Consider the following 17305-nt stretch of genomic DNA (forward strand, 5'->3'; position numbering starts at 1 on the left):
CCAATTCAAAGTGTAGGAGTCACTAAGAAGGTCAAAGAGAAGAGAATTGGAATTAGAGTGGAGATGGATACGGAGCCAGTATTTGAAAGTGGAGACCCAGGCAAGAGTAGAAGGAAGGTGGGTTCCCAATTCAAGTACCATGGTGGAGAGGCGAATCATATTGGGAACACCTAAAATCTTTCTAAAGAAGACAGTGGCAATGGAGTCAATGTCGTGGTTTACAGCCTCTATCCAGATGGGGACCCCATAAAAAAGGTGGGATAGGAGTTTGCACTGGAAAATATGCAAGGCTGCTGGGACAAACTGGTTGCCCGAGAAGTAATGGAATTTTGAAATTGCATTGAGTTGGGATGTTGATGTGGAAATGACCGATTTTTTGTGTGAGGCCCAGTTTAGTTTGAAATGGAAAGTGAGCCCAAGGTATCTGAAAGTTGGCACTTGTTGGTAGGATTGTGAACCAACTGTCCAAGTGGATAGAGGGCTAGATTTAGAAAAAACAACTATTTTAGTTTTGGAAGAATTTATGCTAAGATCGTTGATGGAGCAGTAGTCTTGGAATTTGGCTAGAAGAAGACGCAGCCTGGCTTTGGAGAGGCATACACAACAGAGGGCGTGAGGGGGTACAAGAATGAGCCAAAATCATCCATTACTTCTGGGAACAGAAGGCATGGTGGAGGGGTACATGCTAAGCTGAAGCTGCCAGTACTATAATTTCTCTAAAATTAGTAGTAATATTAATAATGGCAACATTAATGTGATAGGCACCTTGCGACCAGAGCAGAGAAGGTTAGTTCTAAGCATTGAACAAAGCAGTATATATACCGTAAGAGCCATCAAAACAGCTTATAAATTCTCTATAAGATTGAGGGGCGCGATCTAATGCTTGTAGCTGATATTTCATATGGATTTGCCAGCCAACAGCTCATATTTTCAGATAAATTTGCATATATTTGCAAAGGAAAAGAAAGTGACACTTGAACCTTCCAATTCTTAAATTACAATAATTCTCTTCCCAAAGTTATGCTTTTGGGGTAAGTGTGCAACAGGATTAAAGCAGTGCATATATGCTGATGAAGGATGATTGTTCCATGGGTTTTGAGGGGATAGTTCAAACAATTATAACCCTGTATATGATCTCTACACATCATAATCCATTGTTTGTTTCCTCTATTCATGCATAAAAAAATAGAGCTGCAGAAACACAAAGATAATTTTACTGAGCCACAGAAGTGCCTCTTAGAATGAGTTTACCACTTTTCCCCCACACCATTTGTGATCAGGATTCCTTTTGTGTTAGTTGGGCATGGGTGGCAACATCCTTGGGCCACACACACTATTGGCATCTCAATACACACAGTTACCTGGGCTTCCTCATTTATTTTGCAGCTGCTTAGGTTGAGCTGCAGCTGCAGAAGCACCAATAGTCTCTTTTTTTAAAAAAATCTTGATTTATATTCCTAACATTATTAGAGTAAGAAGTAGGTGTTTGCTATGCACACAGGAAATTTGGCTCTTTCTCTACGCCTTTGGTCCCTAACGCCCAAATAAATAACTTTTAGTTTCACAATTCTTTTGGCTAGCACCACAGCACTGTAAATTAATCTGGCTCCTCTGAGAAGCCTGTGACAGATTTCAACCAGCTAGGGACTTTGGCCCTTTATCTTGTTTCTCCTCAGCACAACTGTGTTTGTGTTTCCTTTTAATCTGGCAGCAGCAACACTGAATGCTAGAGAGATGAGAGGTGACTCATCCCCATCGAACTTTTTTCCAGGTAATTAGCCACAGTATCAAAGGCTCTCTCAGCAGGCATCTTGAGGTTACCATGCAGATTGGGATACCTGCAGACTGTTTTTCCCCCTCAGGTCTCGGTATGAAGTTTCAGCTCTTGCCCAACTGTAATTATTTTCTCACATTCTAGGGAAAAAATGGTTTGAAGAATCACAACAATCCCTTAATAAAAAAATAAAATAAAATAAAACCCACAATGTAGAGAGAAATTGAGTTGTTATTTTCCCAGGTAATTATTTCATCATATTTATTACTTAAGCTGACTCAAGAGAACAAGAGCTAAAAAGCTTCGTTTCACCAGTGACTCGCCTGACAGTTTGAGGAAAGCTATTGTGAAGAGATTTTTTTTCTTTTAACATCACAGCCCTGACAACCACAAAGGCTGCTTGACAATCTTGATAGCTCTATTTATGATGTTACATTATCCAGCAACAGTCAAGAATGCTATTTCTGCTAAGCGGGGTGGGTATGAATACAGCAGTGGTCTTTCTTATGACTCTCAGCCCAAGGACAAGAGGTAGAGACAGCAGTAACCATAATTCCATTTTGGGAAGCAGATTCTGTGGCACTACTAAAGGCAGACAGTACCCACTATTTAATTTGTTATTTCAATTTTAACCTAACAGGACATCATTGGCATTTGCTACCACGTACATGACAATGTCTTGGATTTTCTGTAAAACTACATCACACAAAACAACTATAAGACAAGACTATTAATTCGGAAGGAGACTATTATATGATTGAGAAAAATAACAGAGAGAAAAATAACAGTGGCAAAGAGGAAATTTACACACCACTTTGAAAATTGGATCAGAAAAGTGAGCCAATAATATAGTGTGGTGAAAAAAGACTTGTATTCCCTGGATCTGAATCAGTCTAGAAATTTGTGAAGTTGATGCTTTGGAAAACCAAAAGAGCTTTAAGTGTTTTACTCTGATGTACATGGAATTTGGAAACATGACAGAACCTAAAGAGAGAGTCAAGGAGCCAGATTTCAGGCGGACAGCTTCAGCTCATCGTCGTTTAGTCGTTTAGTCGTGTCTGACCCTTCGTGACCCCATGGACCAGAGCACGCCAGGCCCTCCTATCCTCCACTGCCTCCTGGAGTTGTGCCAAATTCATGTTGGTAGCTTCGCAGACACTGTCCAGCCATCTCATCCTCGGTCGTCCCCTTCTCCTCTTGCCGTCACACTTTCCTAACATCAAGGTCTTTTCCAAGGAGTCTTTTCTTCTCATGGGATGGCCAAAGTACTGGAGCCTCAGCTTCAGGATCTGTCCTTCCAGTGAGCACTCAGGGTTGATTTCCTTTAGAATTGATAGGTTCGTTGTCCTTGCAGTCCAGGGGATTCTCAAGAGCCTCCTCCAGCACCACAATTCAAAGGCATCAGTTCTTCGGCGGTCTGCTTTCTTTATGGTCCAGCTCTCACTTCCATACAACACAACAGGAAAAACCATAGCTTTGACTATTCGGACTTTTGTTGGCAAGGTGATGTCTCTGCTTTTTAAGATGCTGTCAAGATTTGTCATCGCTTTCCTCCCAAGGAGCAAGCGTCTTTTAATTTCGTGGCTGCTGTCTCCATCTGCAGTGATCATGTTGCCCAGGAAAATAAAATCTGTCACTGCCTCCATTTCTTCCCCTTCTATTTCCCAGGAGGTGATGGGACCAGTGGCCATGATCTTAGTTTTTTTGATGTTGAGTTTCAGACCGTTTTTTTGCACTCTCCTCTTTCACCCTCATTACAAGGTTCTTTAATTCCTCCTCACTTTCTGCCATCAGAGTGGTATCATCTGCATATCAGAGGTTGTTGATATTTCTTCCGGCAATCTTAATTCTGGCTTGGGATTAAAGAAAAAAAGAAAAAAACGCTGAAACGAATTGTGCCCCATCTATGCAAAGGGTTGTTTAGTGAGAGGAGAGGCTCTATTTACAGAGCATAATGGGTAGCAAGACTACCCATCCTATGGAGTGCTGAAAAGCCTTCCAGGAAGCAATAGGACTGGAGAGGCATTGCCTTCTTTTTTCCAGCCAAAGAAAAAAGAAGAAAAAGTGAAGCAGAAAATGAAGATAGGGATCTCTCTCTTATGCCTTCTGGTTTCTTCTCTCCCAGTCCCTGAATTCCAGCTGGAGGATTATAGGTGAACTCAAGGACTGGAAGTCCTAAAAATACACAAAGACTATTCCTAGTAAATTTGGCTTGATTCACTCAGGTACTCATCTGACCAACCTGCTTTGATCTGGATCTCACACAAACCTATGTAGTATAGGCCAATTTGAATTGGGGTTTGGGATTTGTCTGAATCCAATGTACACTCCTAATACTATAGATAAAGGATTTGAGTAATCCCCTGACCTGGTCCATGCAGAAATAGTAGCATACAAACACACGCTGCGCTCTTCCAGTGACACTCTGACCTGATGCTTGCCCAGGTCCTTGATGGTATCTGTGTATTTTTGGGTCTCCACATTCCCACTAATAGGGAAAATGCAAACAGAGATGACCTGAGGGATCCTTGTAACAACTGCACAAAGGACAGCAAGCAGTGAGATTTCTACCACTATGAAGACCAAAAAAAGAAGGCGGGAACAGGTCCTAATGCACTAATTCTGGCCTAGCCACTAAAAGACCATACAAGAGGAATGCAAGCACTCACCCACAGTCTGACACAAACTCTCAGTCCTAATGGTAAGTGTTTAGTAAACTGACAAAGATAAGAAAAAAAGGAAAGAAAATTCCAGAACAAAGATACTAGTCATCAAGAGTAATGCACACCTTTCACTTCACCCTACAACTACACATAAAATGGCTGACTGAGACACAGCAAGGCAACACTTTGTCTGTAATGACCTTACTCTGAGCCCACCAGAGGTAATTGTGTGGCTACCCAGTCCTGCCTCCTCTAGTTGGTTTCCACTCGAGAGGCAGCAGCACTGTGGAGCTGGAGGGCCGAACCTGCACCAGCCACTGAAATGGCAATTTGTGACCATCTCTAGACTTGACTCCTCATTCTGCACTGTTTGGAGGCTTGCTTTTATAAAACTTCAGGAAAGAAAGCAGAATACAGAATGGCTGGAATCTTCTTGCTTTATTAAGCATGTGGAAAACAAATCATATAATACTCTGTCATTCCTAGCTGACAGTTACAATTCCCAGCTAAGATTCTCAGGGGCCTGGGTGCCTCCTGTCTTGTACACTAGGAAGGACAGATCCTGAAGCTGAGGCTCCAGTACTTTGGCCATCTCATGTGAAGAGAAGACTCTCTGGAAAAGCCCCTGATGTTGGGAAAGTGTGAGGGCAAGAGGAGAAGGGGACGACAGAGGATGAAATTGTTGGACAGTGTCATCGAAGCCACCAACATGAATTTGGCCCAGTTCCGGGAGGCAGTAGAAGACAGGTTGGCCTGGCGTGCTCTGGTCCATGGGGTCATGAAGAGTCGGGCACAACTAAACGACTAAACAACAACAAGGGAATCCCAATGGGGACTCTTTACTGCTATGTAGGAAGAACTGGATGTTACACCTTTTTCCGTCTTCATGCATAAAAATCAACAGGATTTTAGCCAATGAATGTCAGCCACAACACTGCAGCAGCATTATTAGAACTATGGTGAGTGGCAAGCTGCTTTGCCCCTGCTCAGCTCACCCACTGTGCTAAATCTGTTGTGGCTATACACAAAAAAGGCTATGAACTCAGTCCACGTCAGTGGCTTGAAAGTGTTCTCAGTTTTTTTATTAAATAATTGACTGCTGTTTGAAATTCATATTCATCAGAATAATTCACATGATGCTTTGCTGATGCTGGCTAGTCATGAATTATTGCACACTGCCCCAAACTATGAGATGTAACATCTTCCATACATCATATTGCCAGATAGGGGCACATGCTTTCTTGCAGAACAATTAGATTTATGCAGCCAATCTCCTCTTACCGCCAAGATTTGCAAAGCATAGTGGTAGGCTAGAAAGGAAAAGGCATAATGTATGCTAAAACTGTGCAGGTATCCCCTGATCTGATCTAGAGACCAGATAAGGCCCTATAATGTATCCCAATACATTCTGGAATGATTTGTGGCATAGATTTGCACCAATTTGTAAGCTCCTCATTAATGTACATTGGAATATCAATGGATATAGTGGATATAGTGTCTTTGGTTTTGCACTAATGTACACGAAATTTGGAGGCATGATAGAGTCCAATGAGAGGATTAAATCTGCCAAATTTCATGCAGCTTATTTCATGGCTTTGCATACTAGGTACCTTTAGATTTTGTTTTTTAAAAGAGGTGGAAGTAATGTGTCCCCTTTCCATTCCGTGTTGCTCCAGAACCAAATCTAGTCATTCCTTTTCAATCTGGACTTCTTAAAAATCATACCAATTCAAGATGACGTAGTTCAGAAAGTGTGCTTAGTTTGATTCTGTTGCACAGTCCTAATACATCCCCTTCAAGTAAAGAAAATAGTGAGACATACAAATATGACTAAATCCAGTGTACGGTAAGCCTCGGGTTGGAGAACATCAGTCAGTATCCTGATAGAGACTTCCACATGTGCAGCTAGTGGTGCGCTATTTGGTAAGATGTCTGTGGAGTGACTGGTTGTATAATTGGCAGTGGACTCAGTGCTAAAGGTAGTTGCACAACACACATCACATATACATTGTTAGTGGCATGTGCAGAAATCCTGAACAGAATTCTGACTGAGGGGGTGGACTTGGGGTGCAAAAGAAAATGCAGAAGTTTTGTGAAGAATTACAGATGTCCAATGATGAGTTTCAGTAACATTTCAAAACTGTTATTATGTGAGATGAAGCATTACTAAATATAAGATAATGGTGGCTTTTTCTAGTGCCAAGCCTTTGTTCCCTGTCCCTTCAACTCCCACTGAATGCCTGAGAAAAAGTATGAGTCAGCAGCTGGCAGGAAGAATTCTAAAATCTTTGAACATAATTATAATTTCTAGGTTATTAGGTTTGGAGGCTGATTTCCCCCACTTTTAATGATTTATATTTGCCTAGACCTCTCCTTTTCTCTTTCTCTCTCTCTCTCAATGAATATATTTCCTTTTGGGTTTTCAATACATTGTCTAAGGCCTCAGTTTGGGATGAGTCCAAAAAATAATAATGAATGAATCACAGAAAAATAGCCATTTAAATGCAAATGTATGTTCCATGCTGCTGTCTCTCGTGTAAACGTGTAGTAGCATTAAGAGTATAAAGAACTAAAGAATATGGGGAAAGATTCTACCACAATTACATTATAAAAAGAGATAATTTAGAAACTATTAATTTCTTTGCCTTTGGTTTATATGTTGTTCAGCCACAAGCTAATCAGTCTAAAATTATAAGAGTTGAGTGTGATGAGGCTAGAGTGGCTTGTGCCTAGCCGTTGCTGATGCATTCCCAAGGTGAACTGGCCTATCCAAACTTCCCATACCATCCTAGTTCAGAAGAGATGTATACAGTCATACTGCATGCTGGGAAAGGCTCTATTAAATTGCAACTGGGCATGTGATGAAGGTGACCACATGGTCATTCTGCCATGTAACTTGATGGCAACTCAGTGCATAAAGGAAGTGATTTTGTTTAAATTCAGTATCAGGAAAGAGCTCATATATTTTGCTGCCCGAGACAAATAACTAGATAGTGATCTTCCTCAATTCTACTGTACATAAAGAAAACAACAGGATCAACAGCTGAACCTAAATTCAGGATTGAGTATATCAGAGGAGTAGCTAGGTTCATGTAGTGGATAGTGATGGACTATCAGAAGACATAGTTCTGAATCCCCATGAAAGTTTATGGGGTGAATTTGACAAAAAAAGAAAAAACATTCCTTAAATGTCTCACCTTGAAAATCCTGTTAAAGTTGCTAAAATGGGTTCCAACTTGATGGTACATAACATGTGAGAAGGCCTTCCTCCATATCTGGAGGCAACAGATTAGGAGGTGCATGAAACTCTAGAAACATGCACAGCTTTGTACTCTAAAGGAGGGGGATGGCCAAACACCTCAAGAGGAATACATGGGAGCCTGTCACTCTTGCACCTACAACTACTTGAGGCAAATGGTTACTCTGTCTGATGGTAGGGCTGGCTCAGCTCAGTATTCTACCATATTGTTCAATATGTAGCTACTACCTGTCAGACATCCACTTGGCTGCAGGCTCAATCACTCCATCCTTAGCAATTTTAAGCTGTTTGTCATAGTAGGTAAAATATTAGTGTCATTATGTCTGTGGCTGTTACTAGTGGTGAGAGTGGTGGGGTGGGTTTAAGCCTGTAGCTCAGTGGGTGCTTTGCCAGAATGGAATCTTAGAAAGGAGCCACTGGATTTAATATATTTGAGGCAATTGCAATACATGGTAAGAATTTGACTTTAAAAAGACAAAGCCTATTCCTATTCTTATGGATGTATTTCAACTTCCCTCCTCTACACACCTAACTGGAAAACGTTGGGACTTCATTCTGAGTAGAAATGCAAAGGATCTCACTGTTAAAGCTGTGTAGCACAGGGGACAGACTGATCACCTTAAGGTTGTGATAACTGGGTTTGTATGCTTGGGTGAATTTGGGTTAGTCAGTATATAACAAATGGGACAAGTGCAGAGAAGGTCACAAAGCTCATTTCTGAGGTTCATGCCGGTTCAGTGCTGAGTCCACACAGGTGTTGCACAGGTACTGCATACTTCCCCTTCTGCCTTTTCTGTGTGTTTGCCCATCCCCTGGGTGATGCATGCTTTACTCCCTGCCTCCTCCACATAACTGCCCACTCACCATTCACAACCATGCTTCCCTCCTCCACCTCCTCCAGCAGCTGCCCACTCAGATGAGTCAGAGCAGGGATTTCTCTTGTGCTGTCTTGGAGTAGGCAGTTGCCAGAGGAGGCAGAGGAAGGAAGCACAGCTGCAAATGGTGAGTGGGCAGTTGTGCAGAGGAGGCTGGGAGGGAAACAAGCATTACCCAGGGAATGGATGAGTATGCAGAGGTGATAGGAGAGGGAAGTATGCAGTGCCCGCACCACACCTGTGCAGGTGTGGTGCTGAACAGACATTTCTATACAAATGTATGATTGTCTAACCATCAGTGGTTTTCCAGGGCTTCATGCTTATGTCTTCCAGTTCTACCTGGTACCTCTTTGGTACCTCTTGCATGCAAAGTGCATACTCTTTAACACAGAAATACCGGTTTCTGTTTACTTCTTGGTCTCATTTATATCAACAGGTGACTTACAGCCTCTATCCTGCTCTGAGCTTTGCCTGAGAGAGGCACAATTCAAATGCTGTAGCTACTGATCATTCATTCCAGCTGATGTATCTCTTTAATAAGTTCAAGTTTAAAAACAGAAAATGATTAATTTTGGAAATAAAGACTATACAATGAAATTTCTCACGTTTAAGGAATGGATGCTGGGTGAGTTACACTGAGATATTACTTGTATGCATACTTTATTCTTTCCATGTACTTCCTATGCGACTGTAATAAATTGACAATTGGGAACTGGTAGCTCTCCAGGTGTTGCTGAAACTCCAATTCCCATCAGCCCCAGCAAATATGAACAGGAATTGTAGGAATTAAAGTCACATGATATCTGAAAAGCCTCACATTCTCCACTGGTGCAAACAAAAACTCAGCCCCCATTCACCTCTTTTTTCTCCTGAAATCTCTTCCAGATTAATAGTCTTTAATCTCTACACACAAAAAGACGCCTTCTTCTTGGGAGGAAAGTGATGACAAATCTTGACAGCATCTTGAAAAGCAGAGACATCACATTGCCAACAAAAGTCCGAATAGTCAAAGCTATGGTTTTTCCTGTTGTGATGTATGGAAGTGAGAGCTGGACCATGGAGAAGGCAGACCTCCGAAGAGTTGATGCCTTTGAGTTGTGGTGCTGGAGGAGGCTCTTGAGAGTCCCCTGGATTGCGGGGAGAACAAACCTATCAGTTCTAAAGGAGATCAACCCTGAGTGCTCACTGGAGGGACAGATCCTGAAGCTGAGGCTCCAGTACTTTGGCCATCTCATGAGAAGAAAACAGTCCTGGGAAAAGACCTTGATGTTGGGAAGGTGTGACAGCAAGAGGAAAAGGGGACGACCGAGGATGAGATGGTTGGACAGTGTCATCGAAGCAACCAACATGAAATTGACACAATTCCGGGAGGCAGTGGAAGATAGGAGGGCCTGGCGTGCTCTGGTCCATGGGGTCACGAGGAGTCGGACGCGACTAAACGACTAAACACAAACTCTCGGGTATTGATCCATTAGATCAAGAAATTCACTTGAAGTCTTCTCCTACAAACCTCAAGCATGATGAGCTAGTGCTAAAAGGCATCACTTTAGGAGACCCAGAGAAGGGGGAAACAATTGGCAGACAATTGGCAGGCAAGTCAAATCATATCCTGAGTTTTGTGATTCTATCACAGAGATTTATATATATATATTTTACAAAGAATCATACAGCTCTTCTGTTCCCCTAAAGTGAGCCTGAAGTGAACTTTTATAGTGAGAATGTTTTGATATTTTCCCTCAGGGCAAATTGAACAGAAACCTTTTTAAAGAATACTGATGTGCTGCAGGAAACAATCCCGCATTGACCAACCTCTGAAAAAAGGGCTCAATTTCACAGTGGGATAAACGCTGCTGTGCTTGTTGTCAATTAGCTTATATATGAAACAACAAAAACCACAGTTGCTGCCTCCCCGCCCTCTGTCCTATCCCTGAATCCTGCAAATGAATTGAATCATTAGAATTCAGAGACCAAAAGGGTGGGGATTTAAGAAACATTGGCAACAGACTGGGGGTTGAACTTTGAAAGAAAGAAAAAGAGGCATGAGCCGTTTGAGTTCTTGTTTAAATGTGTTGCACTCTGCTCTCTGTTAATTTGTTTTTATTCTATTCTTCTTGTTAATGATATAGTAGTTTCAGGTTCCAAATCTCTTAATGCATCTAAATGGCAAACACTTAAACTTACTGTTTTTCACCTTCCATTCTTTTCCTTTTTCCTTTCTTTTCTCGGGCTAATAAGGTTAATTTCAGTACAGGCTGTGATTTATTTAATTTTTTTTCCCCAGATTCACAAGGATGGCCATTTCTGGCTTGTCTTTTTTCTGCAGATGATGATCCCATTCTGCCATCTACTGTTGTACAAGAGAAAAACAAGTATTCTGAAAAGATTGTTAAAAGAACCATTATCACAAGTATAGCGATAAGCTCACTTGCCCAGAATGCTAACTTTCGTTGAACCCATTTGGACTTTGACTGACAATGGACTGATTAGACTGTATTTCTTTCTTTGGAAAGGAAAGGCGTATTTGAAGAAATCCCATGTATTAAAAACTACATATAAACGTCTATTGTTCATTGTCTCATTTCTCTACTGCATGTCACTATAATTGACTGTATTAATTTCTGAGATACATAAAATCCTCCTAATCCAGTAAAAAAGCAGACACTTATCTTGCAGTGACAAAGGCTGAATTAAACTGCTCCAACAAAATTCACAAGCAAGGAAGAAAAAAGTTAAGTCCAAGCCAAAACAGGAAATGTATCTGCCACCGTCCTAAGATCCTGAACGGTCAATGGTGACAGTGCTGAAATAATTGGTGTTCATGATTGCAAGACAGAGTAATCACTCAATTTCTCCCGTGTGTGTGTGTGTATGTGTGTATTTCACTGGCAAGAAATTGCTACAACTGAATCTCATGCAGCTGCCATGAAAAATGCAGCTGCCACAAAAAGAACAGGTTCATTAGTCCTCCAGCCCACTGAGGTCAAAAACAGACATGGCAGCAGCTTCATAGCAAAGAACATTATAAAACGTTATCCCTCCAAAGACTGCACTCTTCAAAGCGGCTAGGTTTTTACAGCCAACACACAAACCCATCGCTCATCTTCTGATGATCATTCACCGAACAAAAAGAAGTTAATTTGTAACTTGCAGAGCTGCAAAACTTTGAATACTCAAATATTATTTACCTCATAAGGCAACTCTTTTTTTAATTATGAAGTTGTTCCATCTGATTCATCCCTAAGATTGGATAGATCCTGCGGGTGGGTGGCCCCAATGTCAGTGGTTTGGGGAACTGCCTCTCCTTTTGGGGGGTGACTCTCACCACAAAGAATATGGTTCACCGTCTGGGGGTCCATCTTGACCCAGCTTTTACCATGGAGACCCAGGTAGCATCCGTGGTTCAGTCTGCCCACTTACAACTTTGGGGCATTGCCCAGATGCATCCCTATCTAGATGCAGGGGTGTTCTCCATGCTGGTCCTTGCTCTCGTAGTCTCAAGAATAGATTACTGTAACGCTCTCTATGTGGGGCTTCCTTTGAGACTGATGCAGAAGCTCCAGATGGTCCAGAACACAGTGCCCAGGCTATTAACAGGGGTGAAAAGATTTCAGCATATTTCCCCCACCCTGGCCACCTTACGCTGGCTACCTATTTGCTTCCGCATTGATTCAAGATTAACCTGAAGACATGGTTATACAGGAAGGCCTTCCCCTACAGATATTACTTAGGCTGTTTCCCCTCTTCTTTTTTCCTCTCTCTTTTTTCCTCTTCTTCTTCTGTTCCTTTCCCCATCATGGACTCTGTAATTAACTTGGATTTTACCTTACTTTATTTTTATATGTAAACCGCCCAGAGTAGGCACATTCTAGATGGGCGGTATATAAATCTAATAAATAAATATAGGATTCTGGCACTACTGTCTTTTGTCCCACAGCAACAAAAAAGTGTCTAGAACAATAAAAGAAACTTTATAAATCTCCCCATGACACACAAATGTGAACAAATCTGAGGCAGTAAAACCATTACTGTATATATCTCTGATCAGTCATCTCTTACCTGATAATGAACAGTGCACAAGGTCTTTTGGAAAGTCTATGTCCTGAATGATTAGTAACCCAAAATAAGGCACTCCTCATCTTTTCCTAAATTGTTCAAAACAATCTTGTTTCATGACCTAAATGTCAGTTAGTCCAATAGGGTCTACTCATCCATCCCAGAAATGCAATGATTTCATTATAAAGACAAGATCTAATTCTCTTCTTCATGATTGAACTAGTCAAAAATATATTCTATCTGGATGAATAGTTTTGTTGAGGGATAAATGAAAAGAGAAATAACTTTAGTGGTTGCTGACAAGTTTTGTTTTAAGGTATTTAGTTAGTTGTCTAGACAAATCACCATTTTACTGACTTCCCTCCATTTATCCAGCAGCTATTAGATAGACCCATGAAGCTTTCTGGATAGCACACTGCTTTTTTTTCCCTAACAAAGCTGGATTTTTCAGGTGCTATAGAGAACATCTGGGTTACCAAGTCCCAGGATGGCTGTTCATTTGGCCACACACTAAGGACATCTTTTTAAATTATGGGCTATTATACATATGTGCTAAGTTGTCTATGACAGCTAGGGATCTCTCCATGCTATAGTCTTCCTTTTAAACTGCCCATAGGGGGAAGTTCATGAATGAATGTATGAATAACTGTCTTCAGCAGGAATGAATACAGGACTGTTGTTTTAGTTATTCCTTCCCCACTGTCTTCTTCCCTTAGATATATGCCTATGCCAGATATTATTATTCTATATCTATAAAAAAAGTTCCTGCTCATGGACGTTTCAAACCTGTGCTTCTTTCTTCTAATAGGCAGTTTCTCCCAACGTTTTCAGTCTCTCCATGTTCTAGTTGACCCAATACATTGTCTAACAGAACTGCTGAGTTAGAAGAGATACCAAGAATAATCTAATCCCCCCACTGGTGAAGGAAATCCTCCACTAAAGTTCCCACAACAGATGGACATCCAACCTCTATTTTAAAACTTCAAATGGAAAATAATCTACTCCCTTCCAAAGTAATCCATTTCACTATATACAGTCGTATTGTTTGCAAAGTTGGATTGGGGGGCTTCTTGGGCATCCATTTTCGCTTCTTCTGATGTCATAGTTATTCAGTTTGCCATCTACTGCAGTATTAATGACAACCATAGGAGTGCCTGCCCATTGACTTCACAGATACAACCATCACACTTAGAAAGGAAGATGTGGCCCCTTCTCTCCCCTGGCAGATTTTGCTTGCCTGGAAACTTGTTTGGAAGACAGGATGGTTCCCAAGGGAAATGAACATCGGCCAGCTGTATTTTAAGTGACCAAAGGCTCTAAACAGATTACTAAAATTGCTGGGGTCTCCCTATAGTCGGAATTAAAATCAAAGCTTGCCTTAGGGTGCGTATTCTGAAGTACTTGAGGCACTCCAGGGAGCCTCCAGCATTCCTAAACCTGCCAGTTGTTAATTTAAAATCTGATTAAGTCTTGAATGAAGTGTGACCTGATTTTTACAGAAGTGACGATGTAGAATCCTCTGTTTAGCTGCTAGGCAGCGTTTTATTATTCCTGCAATTTAATACTAATAAAAGTAATAGATTGAAGCCTTGATTTTATCTTGTTTAATGTTTCCCATTCTGAGCAGAATGCCTCCATGCATTAAATGATCACTTTCTACAAAGCGTATATCTGCCTGCTGGTGTCCATCAACCAGTTAAATATTCAGAGCAAAATCTTGAAGCATTCTCAACTCCAGGACTGCAGCAGGAGCCATAGATAGAAGCTTCACTGTCTACTGATTTGTTTCCAGCTACAGAAGTGCTGGTCTTAACCTATAAAGCCCTAAAGAGTTTGGGTCCAAGCTATTTTAAAGACCATAACTCCCTTTATGAACCTGCCTGGGTGTTAGGATCATCAGCAGAGGCCTTTCTCTGGGTCCCACAGTTGTCACAGGTGCATTTGATGGGAGCACAAGAAAGGGCCTTCACTGCTTCTGCTCCCAGACTCTGGAAGTCCCCCCCCCCCCATGGAAGTCCAGGCTAGCCCCATCTTTGCTGTCTGGCAAGCAGGTTTTCTTTCAAGACTGAACATCTAACAAGTTAAGTTAAGTTAAGATCAAGATTGTTTTAATAATGGTTTTATCTAACATTTTTAATCCATTTATTTCATTCTTTTAAATATTTGAATTATTTGTTTTAGCTATCTTTTTTAATGACGTTAGCCACCTTGGAACAATTTATGGAGAAAGGCGGGGTAAAACATATTTTAGATGAGTGAATACATACACATCCATCCATCCATCCATCCATCCATCCATCCATCCATCCATCCATCCATCCATCCATCCATCCATCCATCCATCCATCCATCCATCCATCCATCCATCCATCCATCCATCCATCCATGGGTATAGAAAACATAAGTGGAGAGCAGGAGGTAACACTTCTTTGGCTTGCTTCTGAGATTACCATGTTCTAATGTGAAGATTTCCTCTCTGCACTTTATTCCCTGTCATCCAAAACCACCATAGCTTTGTCATACTGTTGTCATGTATGTGTTCCTGGATATATCTTTGTACTTGCACATGTGGCAAAATGTTATACTCCCACATGGTGATTTGGGTAATAAAAATCACATGATGGAAGAGCAGTAGTACTGGCACTGGACAGTACATGCAGGGAATAGTGTTGCTATTGTTGTTTAGTCATTAAGTTGTGTCCGACTCTTCGTGACCCCATGGACCAGAGCACGCCAGGCCCTCCTACCTTCCACTGCCTCCCGGACTTGAGTCAAATTCATGCTGGTTGCTTCGATGATACAGTCCAGCCATCTCGTCCTCTGTTGTCCCCTTCTCCTCTTGCCTTCACACTTTCCCAACATCAGGGTCTTTTCCAGGGAGTCTTCTCTTCTCATGAGATGGCCAAGGTATTGGAGCCTCAGCTTCAGGATCTGTCATTCCAGTGAGCACTCAGGCTTGATTTCCTTCAGAATGGATAGGTTTGTTTTCCTTGCAGTCCATGGGACTCCCAAGAGTCTCCTCCAGCACTACAATTCAAAAACATCAATTCTTCAGTGGTCAGCCTTCTTTATGGTCCAACCCTCACTTCCATACATTGCTACTGGAAAAACCATAGCTTTGACTATGCGGACCTTTGTTGGCAAGGTGATGTCTCTGCTTTTTAAGATACTGTCTAGGTTTGTCATCGCTTTCCTGTCAAGAAGAGGAGTATGTCAATTTTGTGGCTACTGTCACCATTTGCAGTGATCATAGAGCCTAAGAAGGTAAAATCTGTCACTTCCTCCATATCTTCCCCTTCTATTTGCCAGGAGGTGATGGGACCAGTGGCCATGATCTTGGTTTTTTGATGTTGTGCTTCATACCATTTTTTGCACTCTCCTCTTTCATCCTCATTAAGAGGTTCTTTAATTCCTCCTCACTTTCTGCCATCAGAGTGGTGTCATCTGCATATCTGAGGTTGCTGATATTTCTTCCGGCACTCTTAATTCTGGCTTGGGATTCCTCCAGTCCATCCTTTTGCATGATATATTCTGCATATATAGTAGAGGGCCCATATAGTGGGCCCTCTACTTACGAACGGCCCTAGTTATGAACATTTCAAGTTACGAACCCAATCTCATAGAAAACAGCAGGCCCTACTTACGAACATGTGTCCGAGTTACGAACCCGATCAATAGAAACAGTGGGCCCTACTTACGAACCTGTGATTCGAGTTACAAACCCAAAAGAAACCAGTGAGGGAGGCAGGGAAAGAGCTAAATTTGAACTTTCAGTTAACCGTTGGCCAGCAAAGAGGGTGGTTGTCTGCTTCCTTGCTCTTCCCAGCATTTAGAGAGTGGATAGAGAGACAGTCTTCAGACTGCCTGGTACTGCCTGGTACTGGTACAGTGCTGTACAGACAGGACAGGACAGGACAGGACAGCATTCTACTTTTTTTAGCTTTTTTAAAAAAATTGGATTTTTGGATTTTTTATTTTTGACATTCTTTTTTTAAGCAGAGAGACTGCCTGTTCTGGGTGAGTACACTATGTTTTTACTTTACTGTACAGGTGTTTATTTGCAGCTAGTTGGGGGGATAGAGCTAGGTGGGGGGGTTCTGAGCTCTGATGGGTCTTGCTGGGTAGATTTTACAGTTTTAAAATGGCTGCATGCTTGCTGGAATCTTGCTGGAAGCAGGGTAAAAATGGAGTTCAGAGCCATGTCTCTCTTTGTGCTGAGGAATTCTGTTGGGAAGAAAGCTTGCTTGCAAGCAGGTTAAAAATGGAGTTCAGAGCCATGTCTCTCTTTGTGCTCAGGAGTGTTTTTCAAGGTGTTCTGTTGTCTGAAAGGTGCTTGTTCCCTCTCTCATTTGCTGTCCCTTTTCCCCCCAAAAGGTGCTTGTCTTGGCTGAAAATGTGCTTTTCAAGGTGTTCTGTTGAAAAGGTGTCTGTTCCCTCCTTCCCTCCCTCTTTTCTTTCCTTTTTTTAAAACCTAAGTCATCTTAGGTTAAAAGGAAAAAAAGAAAAAAAAATCTGTTCCTAGTGGTAGGAACGGATTAAGCAGCTTAATCCCATAGGAACCAATGATTTGAGTTACAAACCGCTGCTCGACTTAAGAACCAAAAACAGCCGGAACGGATTAAATGGTTTTCAATGCATTCCTATGGGAAATGCTGATTCAATTTACAAACTTTTCGACTTA

The sequence above is a fragment of the Pogona vitticeps genome, chromosome 3, assembly GCF_051106095.1.
Source record: "Pogona vitticeps strain Pit_001003342236 chromosome 3, PviZW2.1, whole genome shotgun sequence".
Classification (NCBI taxonomy): Eukaryota; Metazoa; Chordata; class Lepidosauria; order Squamata; family Agamidae; genus Pogona; species Pogona vitticeps.